The 18,455-nt window shown below is 41.0% G+C and overlaps 1 pseudogene; it reads left to right on the top strand.

Moving 5' to 3' along the window:
* Positions 1-12,471: 12,471 nt before the first annotated feature.
* On the top strand, positions 12,472-18,424 carry LOC139533369 (N-acyl-aromatic-L-amino acid amidohydrolase (carboxylate-forming) A-like; annotated as a pseudogene).
* The last annotated feature ends 31 nt before the right edge of the window (positions 18,425-18,455 follow it).

The raw sequence follows: 18,455 nt of genomic DNA, 5'->3' as shown, positions 1-18,455 counted from the left end.
CCCTCACCTTTTTCACCAAACAACAAGCCATTCTACCTCAGTTTCTCTCTCACCCTACCCTCACCTTTTTCACCAAACAACAAGCCATTCTACCTCAGTTTCTCTCTCACCCTACCCTCACCTTTTTCACCAAACAACAAGCCATTCTACCTCAGTTTCTCTCTCACCCTACCCTCACCTTTTTCACCAAACAACAAGCCATTCTACCTCAGTTTCTCTCTCACCCTACCCTCACCTTTTTCACCAAACAACAAACGATTCTACCTCAGTTTCTCTCTCACCTTCGCTCTTCTCTCTCACTCTCTCCCTTTCTCATTTCTCCACCGGTCAACCCCTTCACCTACAAGTGGACTTTGACCAGATACAGATCTTTAATGAGCCATAACCAGAATGCAAACTATAACACTTAAACATCTAGCAGCACAGTATGCGTCAGAGAAGCCACAATCACAGAGGCAGCTCACCACAACAACACGGTGGAACAGTTTAGACTACAGGGTTGTGCTCAATTCAGAATTTAATCTTTATTTACTTAGGCAAGTCAGTTAAGAACAAATTCTTATTTTCAATGACGGCCTAGGAACAGCTGCCTTGTTCAGGGGCAGAATGACATTTTTACCTTGTCAGCTCAGGGATTTGATCTTGCAACCTTTACAATTACTAATCCAACGCTCTAACCCCGAGGCTACTTGCCACCCATTGAGAATGTCTCATAAATTCAAATTCAAGAAGAATTTAATTTGAATTGATGTAGTAAACAGGATACAGAATTGCAATTTTAATTTAAGGAAAAATAATTGAATTATGTGAAATTCAATGAAATTCAAATGTCTCTTCAATTCTCTATTAGGTGTAGTCTTTACAAATATACATAAAACATCAAACATGTTGTTATACGCATGCATATAACATTTTGCTGAAACAATTTATTTTCAGGACAAACTCTTAAAATGAATGATCAAGGAAAACAAAACCTGTATGCAAATATTCTAAGTTATTACCCAGTTAGCACATAACGTTCTGAGAACCATATGGTTCGTAGAGCTTGGTGAGAGCTCCCACAACATTCTGAGAATGGTGCAGGATAGTTGCTTGGCTTAGGAACATTCTCAGCACATTTAACAAACTTGACAAAATTCTTGGTATTTCATTAATTTAACAGAATATTTCCTAAAAGTTCAAACATGGTTACAATCAATTACATTTTTGGTAAAGTTCTAGGAATGATCTCCAACTGGTTTGACATTGGGAAGGTTCTCAAATAGTTAAGAGAATGTTAAGAAACAACGGTCTTCTGTGGGAATTTCAGTATTGTCAGCATAATGTTTCCTACAGGTGTCCTCATGGTTCTATTTAAACTAATGTTTTCAAATTGATAAAAAAAAAACACAAGAAAACTTTAGTAACGTTCAGAGAACATTCTAAGAATGTTATTTAAGAACATAAACATTAGGTTCTCAGCATCAACAAAACTCTATTTATCCTGTTTTTATCTATAGTCTGTTTGAACAGACTAAAAAATGAACAGCTTTGTATTTGGTTCGACTCTCACCGACGCGGTGCAACAATAAAAAAATAAATGATAAAAATAAAATAAATCTGTTTGTATGATTTATGTCTAAGCAAATTCATTTCCATGTGTCCTATCTGTGGAGTTCTGTAATTTCTGTTCTCAGAACGTTATTTAATTACCTTTGAAATAATCTAGAATTTCCGTTCTCAGAACCTTAATAAAACCTTCCAGGAAAACTTTCAGGGAACCATAGTAAAACATTTTCAGAACCTGCCTGCAACATAAAAGTTAACGTTCCCTAGAACAGGCACATTTTTCACTTCTGATCAAAAAACTTTCAGTTTTACTGGTCAGGAAACTTATGGCTTTGTTCCCAGAACCAGTGGGAAACCACAACTTCCAAGGAACCAAATGTGCTAGCTGGGTATATTTCACGAATCACTTACATTTTGTTCAATATGGGGAAAATACTACATTCCCAGAATGCATTAGTTTAACCCTCAAGTTTACCCTGAGGGCCTTCAAAAAGAAGCCAAACTAATGAAATTGTTGATGGATATATAATATAATTGGCTATTCTAAGCACTAAAGTGATAAAAGAGTGATAAAAGAGTATATGAACATTGTTTCCAGAGAAAAGTTATATATCCTTTGGTATCTGGAGGTGTGACCTGTCAGATTCAATGAGACTCTCATGTTCTATGACTGAGTGGAATTTATTTGAATTGCACTGAATTAAATTCTACTTTCTGTCACTCAAACTCAAATTCTACATCCTGTGGGGGTGTGGCTAATTCAATTTCAACTCACAAGTTGAATGGGAGTCAATTTAAAAATTCTGAGTTGATGCCAACCCCTGATAGAATAACGTTTTATCACAGACACAAAAACACAAGCCACTTTTGCCAACATGTACTTTATTAGTGTTACATCTGCTTGTTTTTACTACTTATGGTAGAAAATGCAGTTAGTTGGTCTTCCCTGGAAGAAAAGCATTTGGATATTTTTTATTATCTTGTCTTTAAAGTGCCACAATCTTACAGTTCTGATGGCACAGATAGTATGTGATGCTTCTCTACCATGATTGGTCCCTTTCAGGCCATTACAAATTTACTATTTAAAAAAATATATATATTTCACCTTTATTTAACCAGGTAGGCTAGTTGAGAACAAGTTCTCATTTACAACTGCGACCTGGCCAAGATAAAGCAAAGCAGTTCGACACATACAACAACACAGAGTTATACATGGAATAAACAAACAAACATACAGTCAATAATACAGTAGACAAAGTCTATATACAGTGTGTGCAAATGAGGTAGGATATGGGAGGTAAGGCAATAAATAGGCCATGGTGGCGAAGTAATTACAATATAGCAATTAAACACTGGAATGGTAGATGTGCAGAAGATGAATGTGCAAGTAGAGATACTGGGGTGCAAAGGAGCAAGATAAATAAATACAGTATGGGGATGAGGTAGTTGGATGGGCTATTTACAGATGGGCTATGTACAGGTGCAGTGATCTGTGAGCTGCTTTGACAGCTGGTGCTTAAAGCTAGTGAGGGAGATATGAGTCTCCAGGTTCAGTGATTTTTGCAGTTCATTCCAGTCATCGGCAGCAGAGAACTGGAAGGAAAGGCGGCCAAAGGAAGAATTGGTTTTGGGGGTGGAGGGCAAGTTGGTTATGATGATATCTATGAGGTTTCCTGTGTTAACGGAAACGCATCAAGCTTAGATTGTAGGAGGGCCAGGGTGTTAAGCATGTCCCAGTTTAGGTCACCTAGCAGCACGAGCTCTGAAGATAGATGGGGGGCAATCAATTCACATATTGTGTCCAGGGTACAGCTGGGGGCAGAGGGTGGTCTATAGCAAGCGGCAACGGTGAGAGACCTGTTTCTGGAAAGGTGGATTTAAAAAAAGTAGAAGCTCGAATTGTTTGTGTACAGACCTGGAAAGTAAGACAGAACTCTGCAGGCTATCTCTGCAGTAGATTGCAACACCGCCCCCTTTGGCACTACTAGTGTTTGAAGCTAGAGAATGCTCATGCGTTCTAATTTCGAAGCCCAAACCCACCACTTCTGTGGACAAAGAACTCTATTTTCATGTCATCTGACCAAATCCAAGTGACGATGCCTTTTATCAAATTACAGGCATTTATATTTGTCATATGACATGAAAAACCAAGCACACCAGTGGTGGGTTTCGAGTCAAAATGAGAATGCATGAGTAGAAAAGAACCCCATACCAACTGTAAAATATGTTGGTGGATCTTTGATGTTATGGGGCAAGTCCCTGCAGCAATGTTCCAACATCTAGTGGAAAGCCTTCCCAGAAGACTATAGGATGTTATAGCAGCAAAGGCGGGACCAACTCAATATTAATGGCCATGGTTTTGGAATGAGCTGTTTGACGAGCAGGTGTCCATGGAAGCACAGAATCATCTAGAATGTCATTGTATGCTGTAGCATTAAGATTTCCTTTCCCTGGAACTAAGGGGCACAAACCATGAAAAACAGCCCCAGACCCTTATTCCTCCTCCACCAAAATGTACAGTTGGCACTATGCATTGAGGCAGGCCCTCTCCTGGAATCCGCCAATCCCAGATTGGTCCGTCGGACTGCCAGAGGGTGAAGCGTGATTCATCACTCCAGAGAACACGTTTTCACTGCTTCAGAATCCAACAGCGTGCTTTACACCCTTCCAGCCGACGCTTGGTATTGCGCATGATGATCTTAGGCTTGTGTTCGGCTGCTCGGCCACGGAAACCCATTTCATGAAGCTCCCGAAGAAACAGTTCTTGTGCTGACGTTGCTTCCAGAGGCAGTTTGGAACTCAGTAGTGAGTGTGATGATTTTAATGACAGATGATTTTTACGCACTACGCTCTTCAGCACTCGGCGGTCCCATTCTGTGATCTTGTGTGGCCTACCACTTCACGGCTGAGCCGTTGTTGCTCCTATATGTTTCCACTTCAAAATAACAGCAGTTGACCGGGGCAGCTCTAACAGGGCAGATATTTGAACTGACTTGTTGGAAAGGTGGCATCCTATGACGGTGCCACGTTGAAAGTCACTGAGCTCTTCAGTGAGGCCATTCTACTGCCAATGTTTGTCTATGGAGATTGCATGGCTGTGTGCCCGATTTTATACACCTGTCAGCAACGGTGTGGCTGAAATAGCCGAATCCACTCATTTGAAGGGGTGTACACATACTTTTGTATACTGTATATAGTGTACTTGTAGTCATGGTAATAAAACAGAACAAATTACACAAAACACTAAACTTAAATTTTAACCTATTCATTATTATATATTTTTTTATCTCATCGCTCATCGCTTCTCAATTCAGCCATTTTACTGTTTTAAGCCGTTCCCACTTGTTCCTGTGTTTCACCCAGGAAGCGCTTCATGACAGGCATCTGTGGAGGGAAAGCAACAACTAGAAGATAATGAGTGCATAGAACAGTCAGGGGTTGGATTTGGGCTCAAAGTAAAAAAAATTAAAAAAGGAAAAATCCTCAATGTGAAAAGCTTATCAGATTCAGTTCAATAATAAATCCTATTAATGCCCTAATTCATTGATTGATGCCCTCATTGATTGATTGATTAATGCCCTAATTGCAATGATTGATTAATGCTCTAATTGCAATGATTGATTAATGCCCTAATTGCAATGATTGATTTGTAAATTTAATTAAGAGATAGTTAACTTTTTTTACACCTTACCCTGAAAGTAGTCCATGGCCCAGGATAAACTGTAATCCATGATTCAGAGTTGTTTACATAGCGTTGTGGGGATTTGCCCATAAACATTGAACTTTTACTTAATGCCAAAATAACATGCAAAACAGGTAAGCCCCCCCCCCCAAAAAAAAGAATAATAACGTATATATATTATTTTTATGTAAAAATTTGGGTCTCAAAACAGGGTCGTCACTGCCCTTAATAATGGGTCACCACTGGTCGCGTGACCGATCTAACAATGGAAATACATGTTGTCAAAGACGGAAGGCAGGCGAGATCAGCTGGGACCATTCCAGCCAATGAGAGGGAACATACGCGTATGAACAACAGGGCTGCGTTCAATACATAAAAAACATAAGAAAAACGTTAAATTGAACGGATACGGTGCTGTACTGAATGACCAGTTGATAAACTGGGAGGGATTGGGTTGTGTGTTTTCAAAGTGCACCGATGCCTTTTACAACACGTCACTCATTGATATTGATGATCTGTCGCAACAGACAGTTTGTTAATGTTTCTACCGTTGTGGCTGGATGGAGTAGACCTAAAGCTCCATCTAGTGGTTGCGTCGGGGACAACAGTCCCATACGGAAAAGTAATACACGGCCATATGTTGTCATTTGTTTAACCCTTTATTTAACTAGGCAAGTCAGTTAAGAACAAATTCTTATTTTACAATGACAGCATACCCCGGCTAAACCTTCCCCAAATCCGGACAACGATTGGCCAATTGTGCGCCGCCCTATTCGGACTCCCGATCACAGCCGGTTGTGATGCAGCCCGGGATCGAACCAGGGTCTGTAGTGACGCCTCTATCACTGCTGCGCCACTCGGGAGAACATCAAAGAACATTAGTTAATTTTACTGATAAGAAACGAATCAAGAGAAACGAGATTCTATCCAAGTCCTCGTTCTCTGTCCCATAGTCGCAGTGTATTATCTGTCTCACTATGGAATCTGTGATAGCATCTGCAGAGCCGTTGAGATGTACAATGTTACAATAAGCTGGCTACTATACCGGCAGACTTCCAGCAATTGTGCTAAGCTAACGACATTCAGAGCCAAAAATGGTATTCACGATTTCATCTGACTCTGGGTATGTCGAAAAACGACCGAAATCTCAAAGTCTCACAGTATCCCTTTAAAAATGAACCCACCATAACAGGGTTAAAGGGACGGTTGAGCTAACGCCAGATGGCCAATTAAAAAACTATAGGGCTGATGGGGGTATTTAATACGTGTCACATATCAGTTTGCAACAATGTTAAAAAAAAATATATATATCATTGAGTTAATAAAGAGGCATACAAAACATGGAGGTGCTGTGGGTCCTCTGGGTGAGGTGGGCCTGCTCATGGAGGTGCTGTGGGTCCTCTGGGTGAGGTGGGCTATGGTCTCTTTTTTGTTTTCTTGAGTAAAGCAGCTCCAAAATGCAGTTGTTTCAACCTAGCTCTGTGCTTTCTGTGGTGGTGGGGCAAGCCAGCAGAAAATACAGAGCGTTGCGCTGTGATTGGCTCAGTGTTCTGTCACTCATGAGGCCAAGTCTAAGGCTAGACCTCGAAAATTCTAGCCCTTTAGGTGCTGCCATAGAGTTACATTAAAAGTGCCAATCCAAGAAAGCTCAAGGTCATTGGCCACAGATAAAATGACGTAAAATCATGTTATATGGACTGATCATGTCAACATCATACTTTCAAAATCTTAGTTAGCTAACATCTCTGGAGAGACCTGAAAATAGCTGTGCAGCGACGCTCCCCATCCAACCTGACAGAGCTTGAGAGGATCTGTGGAGGGGAATGGGAGAAACTCCCCAAATATCAATCAATCAATCAAATGTATTTATATAGCCCTTTTTACATTAGCCGATGTCACAGAGTGCTGTACAGAAACCCAGCCTAAAACCCCAAACAGCATGCAATCCAGATGTAGAAGCACAGTGGCTATGAAAAACTCCCTAGAAAGGCAAGAACCTAGGAAGAAACCTAGAGAGGAACCAGTCTCTGAGGGGTGGCCAGTCCTCTTCTGGTTGTGCCGGGTTGAGATTATGACAGTACATGGCCAAGATGTTCAAACGCTCATAGATGACCTGCAGGGTCAGATAATAATATCTGTCTAGGACAGAGAGGGTTCAGAGAGGAAGAGGCGAAGACCAAAATCTATGCAACAATGCATTTCTATGGGCTTATTTTGTACCTAAGCTTTTTTTTTTTCTCTCTCAGTGTGATGAGAGAATGGTCAGACTGATGTTATTGATGCATAAAAAAAAGATATATATATATATAATGTTTTCCAGAAAAGGTTGCCTTGCATTTAGCCAAGAGTATTTTTCAGAAAATGTTGCATAATGCCAAATCAAATCAAATCAAATCGATTTATATAGCCCTTCTTAGATCAGCTGATATCTCAAAGTGCTGTACAGAAACCCAGCCTAAAACCCCAAACAGCAAGCAATGCAGGTGTAGAAGCACGGTGGCTAGGAAAAACTGCCTAGAAAGGCCGAAACCTAGAGAGGAACCAGGATATGAGGGGTGGCCAGTATTCTTCTGGCTGTGCCGGGTGGAGATTATGACAGAACATGGCCAAGATGTTCAAATGTTCATAAATGACCAGCATGGTCAAATAATAATAATCACAGTAGTTGTCGAGGGTGCAACAGGTCAGCAGCTCAGGAGTAAATGTCAGTTGGCTTTTCATAGCCGATCATTGAGAGTATTCCTACCGCTCCTGCTGTCTCTAGAGAGTTGAAAACAGCAGGTCTGGGACAGGTAGCACGTCCGGTGGACAGGTCAGGGTTCCATAGCCACAGGCAGAACAGTTGAAACTGGAGCAGCAGCACAGCCAGGTGGCCTGGGGACAGCAAGGAGTCATCATGCCAGGTAGTCCTGAGTCATGGTCCTAGGGCTCAGGTCCTCCGAAAGAGAAAGAAAGAAAGAAAGAGAGAATTAGAGATCCCCTGTTATTCACTGCATGGAAAACTAGGGATTCACCAACAAACCAGAGGAGATCTACAAAAACATCCTTGCAGAAATTTTCAAAGCTTCAAAGTTAAAAGACGAGACAAGACCAGTTCCACTTTCCAGTACTTCCTGTTCGAGCCAGGGGTACATTTGTATTATTTAATTTGTTTTTTAAAAAACTTTTATTTAACTAAGCAAGTCAGTTAAGAACTAATTCTTATTTTCAATGATGGCCTAGGAACAGTGGGTAAACGGCCTTGTTCAGGGGCATAATGACACATTTTTACCTTGTCAGTTCTGGGATTCGTACTTCATGGACTGCCACAAAAAGAGCAGCTGTCAAAAACATGCCCCAAGCCGCTACGCCTTAAAGGGATTAAGGCATAGTGGCTATTCACTTTTTTTGTGTGTTCATGGTATGTATTATTTAGGGAATGTCATCAATTGTCAAATCATGGTTTAAGGGGGGAAATTGTTTTAATGTTGGTATGTAAAGCATTTTTTATGTGATTGATCTGTCTTTTCTTTCAGGTATATGCTATGGGTCTGGTTATGGAATCGGTTGAATCGGTGGACAATCCATTCAGCATCATGAGAACCAGATTCCAGAGAGGTAATTGCTTGAGTAGTTCCTTATTTGTAAGGAGTCCAATTGTAAAAACAACATTATATCTCAAAGGTGGATTCAGGTTGGGATAAAGCAGAAGTCACATTTCAGTTGGACATTGTGTACAGTTGACACATGAAGTGATTTTAATCTTAATTTTCACCTGTTTGATTGACACCGGCCAAAGGTGATGGTTGCCATTAGGGCGAGGTACACACTTGCAATGAGGACGTCCATCATTGGCTGAGATGAATGGTAACATCGTTTTACATACATGATCAGTAACTACATTATGTCGTTTTAGAGATGGTTTCCTATGACACCGCAAACTTCCTCAACCGGAACCAAGGGTTCTGTCACGTCTACTCCGGACTCTAGGTCATCAGGCTTCTGATTATTCTGCACACCTGTCATCATCGTCTCGCGCACCTGGGCCTCATGACCCTCACCTGGACTCCATCACCTCCTTGATTATCTTCTCTATATCTTTCACTCCCTTTGGTGCTTTCCTCAGGTGTGATTGACTCTGCTTCATGTCGGTGCGTATGTTTTTTGTGGTTTGTGTTCATTGTTTCTTTTATTTATTAAAACACTCACTCCCTGAACTTGCTTCCCGACTCGCAGTGCACTCGTTACAGGTTCTTCAAGGACACCTTGGTTCCTTGCTAATTGTCTCCATCGGTTACAAAATCACACAGGTGAGAGGGTATTTAGAAAAATGTTAACCATATATTACAGTGAAAGGTATCAATTGTGCTGATGTTGACACTGATCTGGTCTCTAATTCTTTTGCAGGATGCAGTTGTGGCTACCTTTTGTGACATGTAACATACACAAGATCGTTCAATGCCAGAATCAAAAAGCTGAAACACCACCTGCCATTTACGAACAAAGAAAAACCTTTGCAGGCACATAGAAGGGTACCTGTGGTTCAGTATGTGTAAAAACTACAATAACAACAACCAATACAAAAAGATAACTTATATATGCTTTTTCAGTTCTGCCCACATTTTCTATAGGATGAGGTCAGGGTTTTGAGATGGCCACTCCAATACCTTGACTTTGTTGTCCTTAAGTAATTTTGCCACAACTTTGGAAGTATGCTTGGGGTCATTGTCCATTTGGAAGACCCATTTGCGACCAAGCTTTAACTTCCTGACTGATGTCTTGAGATGTTGTCAATATATCAACATCATTTTCCTCCCTCATGATGCCATCTATTTTGAACTAAAAAAGCGTGTGCAAGCAAGGAGGCCTACAAGCCTGACTCAGTTACACCAGCTCTGTCAGGAGGAATGGGCCAAAATTCACCCAACTTATTGTATGAAGCTTGTGGAAAGCTACCCGAAACATTTGACCCAAGTTAAACAATTTAAAGGCAATGCTACCAAATACTAATTAGTGTATGTAAACTTTTGACCCACTGGGAATGTGATGAAAGAAATAAAAGCTGAAATAAATAATTCTCTCTACTATTATTCTGACATTTCACATTCTTAAAATGAAGTGGTGATCCTAACTGACCTAAGACAGGTCATTTATTATTTTTCCCTGAGAGCCAAAATCTTCACTTGTTGACCTTCGATAGGATTGTTGGTAGAGCAGGGATAACTTTATCTGCAGTTGTGCCAAGTTTTTGATGTTTGCCTAGTGTTTCCCCAAAACGAAATCTTTCCCTGACAGGGAACCGAAACTGGGCCGCGGCGGTGAGAGCGCCGAATCCACTAGACCACCAGGGAGAGGGCAAAAGCTGATTTGCAGTGATGGGGCTAAACAGCATGATTTACCCTCGGCTCACTTTTTCTCTCCCCAGAAGCAACAACTTGCAATCTAAGGGGATGCAGCTCAGCGGAAGCGAGCTTTCGTTGCATCTGTGGAAGGTGGAATAGGGTGTCTAGCTTGATCTGAGGACGAACAAGAGCTTTTGGAGTGACAGGTCCGGTATTTTCTTTGTCTTCGACGGCGCGCGAGGGACCTCGACATTGTCTTCTGAAAAGCGTTCGGTATACACGGTGAATATCTCCGGCTCTGATTTTATTTGATACATATGATAATAACATCATAAAGTAGGTTTTTTCAACCGAGTTTTATCAGTTTATTCAACGTTTATTGGGACTTTTGGAGTTTTCCATTCTTTGCTCCAAGAGAGGATGGGAATGTTAGCAACCTTGGCTAGCATTGTGGCGCGAACTCGACAAAAGAAATGGACATTCTAAAACCAAACAACGATTTATTCTGGAAATAGACTCCTTGTACAACATTCTGATGGAAGCTCAGCAAAAGTAAGACAACATTTATGATGTTATTTCGTATTTCTGTGTAATATGTTGATGTCTATTCTCCGCCGTGTTGGTGAGCACTGTCTCACAATAACCCAAGCTGTATGTTGTGGTAAAGTTATTTTTAAAAATCTAACACAGCGGTTGCATTAAGAACCAGTGTATATTTCATTTGCCATACAACAAGTATTTTTATGTAAAGTTTATGATGAGTTCTTTGGTCAGATTAGGTGAGTGTCCAAAATATCTCCGGAGATTCTGGTGAATCGTTGCTACGTATTCACAATGTATAACCAGGATTTGTAGCTATAAATATGCACATTTTAGAACAAAACATAAATGTATTGTATAACATGATGTTATAAGACTGTCATCTGATGAAGTTGTCCAAAGGTTAGTGATTAATTTTATATCTTTTGCTGGTTTTTGCGAAAGCTACCTTTAAGGTGAATAAATGCATTTCTGTTTTTGGCTATTGTGGTAAGCTAATATAATTCTATATTGTTTTCGCTGTAAAACACTTAAAAAAATCGGAAATATTGGCTGGATTCACAAGATGTTTATCTTTCATTTGCTGTACACCATGTATTTTTCATAAATGTTTTATGATGAGTATTTATGTATTTCACGTTGCTCTCTGTAATTATTCTGGCTGCTTTGGTGCTATTTTTGATGGTGGCTGCAATGTAAAACTATGATTTATACCTCAAATATGCACATTTTCGAACAAAACATAAATGTATTGTATAACATGTTATAAGACTGTCATCTGATTAAGTTGTTTCTTGGTTAGTGACTAATTTTATCTCTATTTTGTCGGTTTTGTGAAAGCTACCTATGCGGTGGAAACATGGTGAAAATATGCGGTTGTGTGTTTGGCTATTGTGGTTAGCTAATAGAAATACATAGTGTTTTTGCTGTAAAACATTTAAAAAATCGGAAATGATGGCTGGATTCACAAGATGTTTATCTTTCATTTGCTGTATTGGACTTGTCATTTCATGAAAATTATATGATATCCCTGTCCCGTTAGGCTAGGCTATGCTAGTCAGCTTTTTTGATGAGGATCCCGGATCCGGGAGGGTGATGAAGTAAAGGTTCTAACCTTGTTCTGAACACCTCCAAAACAAAGGTCATGTGGTTTGGTAAGAAGAATTCTCCTCACCCCACCGGTGTGATTACTACTGTACCTCTGAGGTTTTAGAGCTTGAGGTAGTCACCTCATTCTAGTACCTGGGAGTATGGCTAGACGGTACACTGTTCTTCTCTCAGCAGATATCAAAGCTGCAGGCTAAGGTTAAATCTAGACTTGGTTTCCTCTATCGTAGTCGCTCCTCTTTTACCCCAGCTGCCACATTAACCCTGATTCAGATGACGATCCAACCCATGCTAGATTACGGAGACTTCATTTATAGATCGGCAGGTAAGGGTGCTCTTGAGCGGCTAGATGTTCAGAGCAGTCAGGACCAGGGGCTGCGTGAAAGGGATGGTGCAGTATCTCCAGTCTACTGGAGAGGCAGGACATAGAGGGGGGGGGGGGGGTTGCACAATATAACAGGCCGGCGCAGTCTGTGCATTACCATTGATAGGGAGAGTGAGAGAGGGGGGGGGGGGTGAGTGCTGAATCAGTGAAACTGCATGATAGCCAGAGAGAGGGTGGGAGGGGTGAACCACAGGAGAGAGGGAAGGGAAAAATAACAGCAAGGGTAAGAAGTGTGATATCCTTAAAACAAGAAAAGAATAGTTCAATGTATCTTTGTGAAGGACGGATCTACACACTGGTTTACGTATTATGTAAGGTTTCAATATCTGTAAATCTCAATCAAGATTCAGCCCTTCCAGACGTTCACTTAATTTCAAACCATTCAGTGAGGGTGTGTTTGGGGATTTAATTACAGGGAAAGTTCAAAGGTTAAACATTCACGGTGAGTGTAGTTGGCCTAACACCTTGCTGCAGAACAGGAAAGGAAGCCAAGGTAAGAATTTGAACCCATGATTTCTTATGGATTTCTGCTTCTATAGTGTTTGTTGGTTGTTTACCTGCTACGTCACCAAGCTGTTGTCTTTGATACCTCCCACTGGAGAACAAATAACAGGCGGGAATGACAGAACTAGAAGTCACTGTGGGGTGTGGGTACAAGGCAGCCAAATATATTTGCACTAGTCATACTGTAACACCAAGCTAGTGAGCTACTGTATCAAGAAACAGAACACTGTTAGTACAGGTGACTTTTCTAAATGTGGTTGATGCTGTTAAAATTATATTTTTAAGTAATTTGTTATAATGTAATTCTGCCATCCTTTAGATGGAAGGGAGTTGGTGTTGCCGACTGTGTCCCGCGTTGCAGTGTGTGGTGGTACCCTTGCAAATGTAACGGATGTGAAATGGCTAGCTAGTTAGCGGGTACTAGCGTTTCAATCAGTTACGTCACTTGCTCTGAAACCTAGAAGTAGTGTTGCACCTTGCTCTGCAAGGCTTTTGTGGAGCGATGGGTAACGACGCTTCGTGGGTGTCAGTTGTTGATGTGTGCAGAAGGTCCCTGGTTCGCGCCCGTGTCAGGGCGAGGGGACGGTTTAAAGTTATACTGTTACACAAACGAGCTGTCAGGACCTGGTGAGACAGCAGAAGAGGAAGAAGGTTGAGGAGGACGATCACGTGACTGTGATGTCCAACCCCGCGCTCCGTTCAGCAATGTCAGAGATACACGGAGATGGATCTGAACCGCTGTTTCACCAGCACAAACCTCAGGTCTGACGACCCTGACTCTCAGGTCTGACGACCCTGACCCTCAAGTCTGATGGCCCTCACCCTCATGTCTGACGACCCTGACCCTCATGTCTGACGACCCTGACCCTCAGGTCTGACGGCCCTCACCCTCATGTCTGACGACCCTGACCCTTGACGACCCTGACCCTCAAGTCTGATGGCCCTCACCCTCAGGTCTGACGACCCTGACTCTCAGGTCTGAATACAACAGGTGCAATTTCAAAAATTGGTTGTGCATCAGCAGTTTTTCACTTGCTTATGTCAGTCACTCAATTAGCCATGCCATCTTCAACATTTTAGATTGGTAGTTAGTCTTGCCAGCTATCTAAACTTGTAGTAATCATGACCGAAAAAACGACCGGCACGTGCCCAAAGGCCCTGACCTCCAGAGGGCCTGTCATGACAAATAATATTCCGCGGCCAAAAAGTGTCCCCATCGGAGTCACAATGTAATTCAATAAACTATTAGCGTCTGTTGCTATATCAACGGTGATGACCTAATGATAAAAAATTTGGAGATCATTACAGCTTAAATTACGTTATTTTCATCATCGCTATTCAAACAAGGCACATTTCCGCGACAATTTTGCTGTTTAAACTAATTTTGTTAAGCTAATAAAATGAAAACATTACTTCGAACTACTTTTGGTTACCTCGTTAACGTTACAACGTGAAATCCGTGTCTTCAACGTCGCTACGTTTCGAGAAATGGCAAAGTAAACGTGTAATCTACTTGACACATTAAAGTTACTTACTTTACAGATCACAAAGTCAGCTAATTCCCACTCCATCTAAATCCATTTTATTCATAGACTTGCATGTCTGGCCGTCATGTTTTTATTTGAACCTGCCCTTCCCTTATCTACACTGAAAAAATATAATTTCAGTGGTCCTCTATTATGATTCATTTTTGTTCTATCTCCCATAGCTCATCAGCACACCCTAGTGGTTGAATATATATGTATCTATTGTAGATCCTAGGATAAAACAATGGATATTGTGGAACAAATAAATGCAATCAAAGGATACCTTACAACCTACAATGAACAACTGTGAAGCTGGCACTATTTAAGATTTTAAAACATAAACTTTGATATTGTTTGGTAGCGTTATGTCATTTGGGGCGGCAGGGTAGCCTAGTGGTTAGAGCGTTGGACTAGTAACCGAAAGGTTGCAAGTTCAAATCCCCGAGCTGACAAGGTACAAATCTGTCGTTCTGCCCCTGAACAGGCAGTTAACTCACTGTTCCTAGGCCGTCATTGAAAATAAGAATTTGTTCTTAACTGACTTGCCTAGTTAAATAAAGGTAAAATAAAAAAATTCATTTATTTTAATTTATGGCAATCATAGACTAAAATACTAATTCTGGTGTGTGGAATATAGTGGATGTGGGGTGAGTGACGGTTTTGCTTGGCACTTGTTCTCAACAGGCAACCAGTCTCAGAACGGGAACTTTTTAAAATTTTACTAGGCAAGTCAGTTAAGAACAAATTCTTATTTTCAATGACAGCCCAGAAACAGTGAGTTAAATGCCTTGTTCAGGGGCAGAAAGACAGTTTTTTTTTTTTTACCTTATCAGCTCAGGGATTTGATCTTGCAACCTTTCAGTTACCTAATCCAATGCTCTAACCACTAGGCTACCTGCCACCCAGTTGAAGAGGGAGACTGCAAAGTCCAGGCACTGCTTTGTTCTGAGTGTTTGCAGCGCTAGTGTTTTTAGTTAATCTCACATATCATGTGGCCAGTATGATAGAGCAAGAAAACGTTCTTAGAACAGACAATGACAACATGACAATAACAGCAGCTGTAGATGATGTAATGAAAATTGGGGGGTGGTTGGTAATTGATGACATCAGGTGGATCCAAGTCTAGGTCCTGGAGAACAGGAGCAGAGTTAAAGGGAACAGGGTAGGACACAGAGACGTAAACAAGCAAACACACAGGTTACACTTTACTGGGAGAAAATTGGATGGATTAGGGCAGTGGTATAAATGGGAGATATGTACTTTCAACACTTTAAAATGGTATAGCCTACTTCAAGCACTCTCTCTGTGTCTGTCTAGCAAAGACACCTAGTTAAGGGCATTTGGAATTACCATAATTGCGTACACCTATCAATTTGATTGATCAGGTTTTCTTATAGCTAGATACCTCAATATGATAGACATATAACTAAACCAGTGGAGGCTGCTGAGAGAAGGACGGCTCATAATAATGGCTGGAATGGAGTCAATGGAATGGTATCAACATTGAAACCACGTGTTTGATACCACTCCATTTACCCCATTTCAGACATTATTATGAGCCGTCCTCCCCTCAGCAGCCTCCACTGAACTATATGTATAGCTAGCAACATGTAGATGACTAACTAGCTAGATGGAAAATGTTTTTTGAAAAATTGTTGTACATATGTAGTTAAATCCGTCCAGTTTTCTAATTAAGCAATAAACCACGGCTAAGGGCTGTTCTTACGCACAACGCATCGCAGAGTGCCTGAACACAGCCCTTAGCCATGGTATATTGGCCATATACCACAAACCCCGGAGGTGCTTTATTGCTATTAAAAACTGGTTACCAACGTAATTAGAGCAGTAAAAATAAACGTTTTGTCATACTCGTCTGATATACCACGGCTGTCAGCATTCAGGGCTCTAACCACTCAGTTTATAATAAAAGTTAACATTACCCTGAATTGTGAATTTCTCTGAATGTTGCGCCCTCTTGTCGAGATCAGTCGTGCCTTCATAGTACTTCACCTGGTTGGAAAGATAGAAGAAAATCTCCTCGAGGGATGCCATTGAAGTGTAAGCAACATACAAACAGAAAGCTACAACAACAGCTACAGTACGTATGCTAGCTAGCTAACGTTAGCTAAACAAATCTGTCTGGCTAGCTAGCTGGCTAGCTGACTAGGCAGGCTGAGGTAAATAAGTACAGTAGCTACAGTAGCAACGTCAATCTAAAAACAGTTAAAATGTTTTCTTCCTATTTAACAATATTTACTTATATGAAGACAAATATATGGCAAAGAAAGAGTGTTCACTTTCCATTTTTTTCTCGATCCTCTGAAGCAGCAGGTTGTTACCGTCAAAAACACCGTCCTTGGAGAGCAATTCTGATGTCATAATTTTGAGCGGACTGACTGAACGCTTACGAGGTGAAATAGAACTAGAACTGCTCGTGTTCTCTTTTCTTCGCGACGGCTACGAGGTAAAATAGAGCCAAGCAACCAGCATAGCAACGAACACTTTGGTTCAAAATGGGTAGAATTGTAGGAAATTATGTTTTGCTGTGAGGTGGGGGGCCCTCCAACCAAATGTTGCATTGGGGCCCCAAAAGGCTAGGTTCTGATTCATCCTGCTTCTCTCCCTCTTAGTGACAAACACAATCCCCTATGCGTTCCCCCAGGAGCTGAACTCCCTGCTAAGTCCTAAAGGCAGTCCAGAGTCAATGAACCTGGTGTTTGACCTCCACAACACTACCGCTAACATGGGCCTGTGCCTCATCGCCTACTCGGACTGCGATTGGATCTTTCTTCACATCTACAGATACCTGCAGGCAAGAGCAAATTATCCTAACAGATACTCAAAGAGGAGATGGAGTCAAATCGTTTGAAATGCAATTTCTCATTAGAGTAGATCTGCGCTGATTGAAAAGATGGGATAGTTATATCCTATTCTAAAAATATCAATATGGATGAAGGAAAGGTGACGAGGGATAGTACAACTTGTGATATTTTAACTCAGTAGTGTAGAACATGAGGTTGGCCTGTCTCCAACAATTAGTAGCCTTCATTGTGCTTTGAACCAGATATATTTTGATGATACACACAATCACAGTAGAAATAAGATTCCTATGATCTCACCCACATTGTTATGTTGAGGTGATTTCTGTCAGGCTTACCACTGTTGGATTGACACATTGGGGGGGGGGGGGGGGGGGTTCACAGAGGGAAAAAAAATTCTTACATACCTGTGAGGTTCATTCACTTCGACCTTCCCTCAATGAAGAGTATTCTCTCGAGTCTGTAGGCAAGGATGGCTTTGGTGAGTAAATAAGGAGGTGGCCTTCTTTACTGCCATGGTGGTCAAACAGCTTAGTGGTCTGATGGCATCTCTCTGTATGTCGATGTTGTGATAGCTCGTTCTGATATTTCTTAATTTCTTTTAAAAAAAATTTGGGGGGGGATTTATGTGTGTATTGTTTTGTATTGTTAGGTATTACTGCACTGTTGGAGATACAGTTGAAGTCGGAAGTTTACATACAACTTAGCCAAATACATTTTAACTCAGTTTTTCACAATTCCTGACATTTAATCCTAGTAAAAATTCCCTGTCTTAGGTCAGTTAGGATCCCCACTTTATTTTAAGAACGTGAAATGTCAGAATAATAGTAGAGAAAGATTTATTTCAGCTTTTATTTCTTTCATCACATTCCCAGTGGGTCAGAAGTTTACATACACACAATTAGAATTCGGTAGCATTGCCTTTAAATTGTTTAACTTAACCCTTTGTTCCAGATTTCTTCTGGAGAGACACGAAAGTACCAAGGGATTGAGCCTCTCTGTCCATTCTTCATTAATGAATGT

Source organism: Salvelinus alpinus, chromosome 11 (genome assembly GCF_045679555.1).
Source record: "Salvelinus alpinus chromosome 11, SLU_Salpinus.1, whole genome shotgun sequence".
Taxonomy (NCBI): domain Eukaryota; kingdom Metazoa; phylum Chordata; class Actinopteri; order Salmoniformes; family Salmonidae; genus Salvelinus; species Salvelinus alpinus.
Note: the sequence above shows the minus strand (reverse complement) of the source record. Positions and strands in the feature narration are given on the sequence as shown.